The sequence below is a fragment of the Pristis pectinata genome, chromosome 3 (assembly GCF_009764475.1).
Source record: "Pristis pectinata isolate sPriPec2 chromosome 3, sPriPec2.1.pri, whole genome shotgun sequence".
NCBI classification, from domain to species: Eukaryota; Metazoa; Chordata; class Chondrichthyes; order Rhinopristiformes; family Pristidae; genus Pristis; species Pristis pectinata.
The window spans coordinates 107,195,948-107,201,947 of record NC_067407.1 but is presented as its reverse complement, the minus strand read 5'-3'; positions in this window follow the sequence as shown (position 1 = coordinate 107,201,947).

Genomic DNA, 6,000 nt, shown 5'->3' with positions numbered 1-6,000 from the left:
CTGTGTGGAGTCTGCACATTCTCCCTGTTACTGTTCACACATGTGGTTTGGTAGGTTAATTTGTCATTGTAGATTACCCCTGGTGTGGGTGGGTGGTGGAATTAATGGGAACATGCAGAGATTAGGTTACAGGAAATACATTGTGGGGGATTGGGATTGGAATAAATAGCCTCCTCCTCTGTCAATTGCCATGCTCCTAAATAAAGCAACACATAACAGGCATTTTCTTTGTCAGCCCCTCTTTCTTCTCCAAAAATAAATGTTAATATTTCTTTTAAGAAAGAAAGGATCAAAACAGACTCCATCATAGAAACATAGAAAACCTACAGCACAATACAGGCCCTTCGGCCCACAAATTTTTGCCGAACATGTCCCTACCTTATTTTTCTAAGCTCTATGTACCTATCCAAAAGTGTCTTAAAAGACCCTATCGTATCCGCCTCCACTACCGTTGCCGGCAGCCCATTCCATGCACTCACCACTCTCTGAGTAAAAAACTTACCCCTGACGTCTCCTCTGTACCTACTCCCCAGCACCTTAAACCTGTGTCCTCTTGTGGCAACCATTTCTGCCCTGGGAAAAAGCCTCCGACTATCCACACGATCAACGCATCTCATCATCTTATATACCTCTATCAGGTCACCTCTCATCCTCCATCACTCCAAGGAGAAAAGGCTGAGTTCACTCAACCTGTTTTCATAAGGCATGCTCCCCAATCCAGGCAACATCCTTGTAAATCTCCTCTGTACCCTTTCTATGGCTTCCACATCCTTCCTGTAGTGAGGCGACCAGAACTGAGCACAGTACTCCAAGTGGGGTCTGACCAGGGTCCTATATAGCTGCAACATTACCTTTCAGCTCCTAAATTCAATTCCATGATTGATGAAGGACAATACACTGTATGCCTTCTTAACCACAGAGTCAACCTGTGCAGCTGCTTTGAGCGTCCTATGGTCTCGGACCCCAAGGTCCCTCTGATCCTCCACACTGCCAAGAGTCTTACCATTAATACTATATTCTGCCATCATATTTGACCTACCAAAATGAACCACTTCACACTTATCTGGGTTGAACTCCATCTGCCGCTTCTCAGCCCAGTTTTGCATCCTATCTATGTCCCGCTGTAACCTCTGACAGCCCTCCACACTATCCATAACACCTCCAACCTTTGTGTCATCAGCAAACTTACTAACCCATCCCTCCACTTCCTCATCCAGGTCATTTATAAAAATCACGAAGAGTAAGGGTCCCAGAACAGATCCCTGAGGCACACCACTGCAGAATATGACCAGTCAACAATCACTCTTTGCCTTCTGTGGGCAAGCCAGTTCTGGATCCACAAAGCAATGTCCCCTTGGATCCCATACCTCCTTACTTTCTCAATAAGCCTTGCATGGGGCACCTTATCAAATGCCTTGCTGAAATCCATATACACTACATCTACTGTTCTTCCTTCATCCATGTGTTTAGTCACATCCTCAAAAAATTCAATCAGGCTCGTAAGGCAGGACCTGCCCTTGACAAAGCCATGCTGATTATTTCTAATCATATTATACCTCTCCAAATGTTCATAAATCCTGCCTCTTAGGATCTTCTCCATCAACTTACCAACCACTGAAGTAATACTGACGGGTCTATAATTTCCTGGGCTATCTCTACTCCCTTTCTTGAAGAAAGGAACAACATCCGCAACCCTCCAATCCTCCGGAACCTCTCCCGTCCCCATTGATGATGCAAAGATCATCGCCAGAGGCTCAGCAATCTCCTCCCTTGCCTCCCACAGTAGCCTGGGGTACATTTCATCCGGTCCCGGCGACTTATCCAACTAACCATCAGTTGCTACTTGGAGCAAGAATAAGTACTTTTGCATTAAGCATTCACATGAAGGTAAGAAGCCACCTTTGGGGCCACTGCTCAACACTCCGCCAATGATGAAAACCTAGCACTAAAGATGTAGTCTCCAACAATTAAACTCCAAGCATAAGGCCTCAGTCAACCTTAGTCTTCCACAGGTCCATGGCAGACACCATCACCCTGACCCTACACTCATCTCTGAAGCATCTGGACAGTAAAGGCACCTACGTTAGACTATCATTTATTGACTACAGCTCTGCCTTCAATACTATAATTCCAAGCAAACTCATCTCCAAACTCCAGGAAGGAGGGCAGTGCACATGCTCCTGTTTACATCAACAGTGCTGAGGTCGAGAGGGTTGAAAGCTTCAAGTTCCTAGGAGTGAACATCACCAATAGCCTGTCCTGGTCTAACCACAGATGCCACGGCCAAGGAAGCTCACTAGAGCCTCTAATTTCTCAGAAATTTGGCATGTCCCCTTTGACCCTCACCAATTTTTATCAATGCACCATAGAAAGCTTCCTATCTGGTTGCATCATGGCTTGGTATGGCAACTGCTCTGCCTGGGAGTGCAAGAAACTACAGAGAGTTGTGGACACAGCTCAGCACATCACGGAAACCAGCCTCCCCTCTATGGACTTTGTCTATAGTTCTTGCTGCCTCAGTAAGACCCCACCCACCCCGGGAATTTTCTCTTCTACCCCCTTCCCATCGGGCAGAAGATACAAAAGCCTGAAAGCACTTATCACCAGGCTCAGGGATAGATTCTATCCCACTGTTATAAGACTATTGAATGGTCCCCTAGTACGATAAGATGGGCCCCAGACTTCACAACCTACCTCATTATGACCTTGCACCTTATTGACTGCCTGCATTTCTCTGTAACTGTAATACTTTATTCTGCATTCTGTTATTGTTTTCCCTTGTACTACCTCAATGCACTGTTGTAATGAAATGATCTATATGGATGCTATGCAAAACAAAGTTTTTCACTGTACCTCAATATATGTGACATTAATAATCCAATTTACATTCATTTGTAAGATACATTGGGTTATTTTGCTTTTCTTATTTACTTGTTCTTTAGAACTGTAGGTAAAACAATCCCTTTTCTCTTGAGAAAGACCAGCCATAAATAGGGGTTCAAAACTTACAACATTAAGTAATGAACTCCAGTCAGCACTGGAACAGGAGTGTTCACTCCAAGGAGGGATCAAGATAATGGAACATTCTGCCTGTTTTTGTATATTTTCCCTGGACACACCAACAACAAAGGTCTACAAAATTTGGATTCGTGTTCCATTGTTCGTGATCCACTTCACATCTTTGTAAGTTTTGAACCACAAATTATGATTGGACTTTTGTAAAAGGGGGATTGTGTCCCTCAAATTACTAAAGCAGCAGTTTTCTCAAGCTTTAATAGCTTAACAAATTTTAGTTTTGGAAATGGACTTTTTGACACATTACTGGCATTGCATTTCAGTAATTGCCTGATGCCAAGCAGCTACTCCAGCAAGTATGAATTTATACAACTAACTACGTAATTGAGATTGTTACAATTATCAAAACCAACAGAGAACTTCCTTTAAAATCAATGTGTTTTTTTAATCATCCACCTTTGTGTTAACTCTTAGACATAGCCCTCAAGTGTATATCAGTGATTTAAGATTTTAACAAACAAAACATCTTGCTTCTATAATGCTGGTTTGAAAATTGATGCCAGCTGTTTATATTCAGCATAAAGGCATGTAACTTGCAGAAAGAAAGAATTTATAATATTTTTGAGTATACCACTCAAAAGTTATCCTCAAGGTGAAACAGTGGTATCAAGCAATTGCAATGTCAGTCAATTGTTACTTTTTCCCTTACTTGGCACATTGTCAGTGCTGCCCGATCTGCACATCCTTTCCCACCCTGATGTAGAAAAGAATAGTTATGACCAGCCACTGATAATTTTTACAAAAGAGGACATCAAAATTTGAAGTTGAAATTTTATGCAAGAATTGTGCTGAAAAGGGAATGGATAAAAATGACTTCATAGAGAAAGGTTAAAGGCATTTCAAAATAAATCAGAGAGATTGCAGATGCTGGAAATCTGGCGCAACAAACAGAAAATGCTGGAGGAACGCAGCAGGTCAGGCAGCATCTATGGAGGGAAATGAACAGTCGAAGTTTCAGACCAAGACCCTTCATCAGGACTGGAAAGGAAGTGGGCAGTAGCGATAATAGAAGGGTAGGGGATGGGGGTGGAGCACAGGCTGGCAGGTGACAGGTGAGTCTAGGTGAGAGGGGGAAGGTAGGTAGGTGGAAGGGGGGGTGAAAGGGAATGATGTGAGAAGCTGGGAGGTGATAGGTGGAAGAGGCAAAGCGCTGAGGGTGGGGGAAGGGAAAGAGGAGTGAAGGGGCCACAGGAAAGAGGGAAAACAAAGGGGGAGGCGAAGGGAAACAGACGAGAGGGGTTACTGGAAGTTAGAGAAATCAATGTTGATGCTGTCAGGTTGGAGACTGCCAAGCCAGAATATTAACAAAAGAACTGGTCATTGACTTCAGGAAAGGGGGCGGTGTACATGCGCCTGTCTACATCAATGGTGCTGAGGTCGAGAGGGTTGAGAGCTTCAAGTTCCTGGGAGTGAACATCACCAACAGCCTGTCCTGGTCAAATCACGTGGATGCCACGGCCAAGAAAGCTCACCAGTGCCTCTATTTCCTCAGGAGGCTGAAGAAATTTGGTTTGTCCCCTTTGACTCTCACCAACTTTTACCAATGCACCACAGAAAGCATCCTATCTGGATGTATCACGGCTTGGTACAGCAACTGCTCCGCCCAGGACCGCAAGAAGCTGCAGAGAGTTGTGGACACAGCCCAGCGCATCACGGACACCAGCCTCCCCTCCTTGGACTCTGTCTTTACCTCTCGTTGTCTTGATGAAGCAGCCAGCATAATCAAAGACCCCACGCACCAGGGACATTCTCTCTTCTCTCCTCTTCCATCGGGTAGAAGATACAGGTGCCTGAGGGCACGTACCACCAGACTTAAGGACAACTTCTACCTCACTGTAATAAGACTATTGAACGGTTCCCTTATACAATGAGATGGACTATGATCTCACGATCTACCATGTTGTGACCTTGCACCTTATTGCACTGCACTTTCTCTGTAGCTGTGACACTTTACTCTGTACTGTTACCGTTTTTACCTGTACTACATCAATGCACATTGTACTAACTCAATGTAACTGCACTGTGTAATGAATTGACCTGTACGATTGGTTTGTAAGACTAGCTTTTCACTGTACCTTGGTACCAGTGACAACAATAAACCAATACCTCCAACTTGCTCAAAATAAATCAGATTTTGTCTAAATCAGGGTTGTCAAACTAAAGTGGTACAGGCACACACACAATTTGTTTAAAAGTATCTGGCAACCAGAAAAACTCTATTGATTGATTTTCCAGTCTGATGATGTTGCCAGGTAGCACCATCCATCAGTTCCACATTTCCAAAATTCAAGGCCACACGAGATGCAGTATCAACTATTACTGACTGCTTGGTGGAAACATTCCACTGTGCTCCCAAAATCTGTGGTTCTTGCTGTCAGTGGTTGATGCTCCTGCTAAATAGATAATTTACAGTTTAGTTGAGCTACTTTTAAAGCTCATTTTTGTCCTTGACCACATGAACTAATGATTCATCCTTATGTCCCTCACAGAGCTTTCTTGTTCCCCTCACGTTCTCAAATTACTCTGGATTTTGCTGACACAGATGCGATTAATTAGCTTTCATTTGATGTTGAGAGCCTCTCCTACATTTCCCCATTGTGATTTATGTTTCAAGTTCCTTTTCCATAAATCAATCCTAATAATTCATTTTTGACAGCTTACATCCGAATTCTGCCCTTTACCAGCACATCTTCCTTCAGCTCCAAATATGCTGCAACAATCTTGACTGCCAGTTATAGAAGAGCATACACAGTGCTAAAAGACCACATTCTTTTACATTCACATATTGTCTTTCCTTCTATTGTATGTTTGAGATTCACATTCATCCGTGTTCATATGACTTCTGTGGAGTTTTATCTCCGTCTGCCCCACACACAAATATTTTGTTATCAATGCATTATACCATCTCAGAATCAGATTTATTAT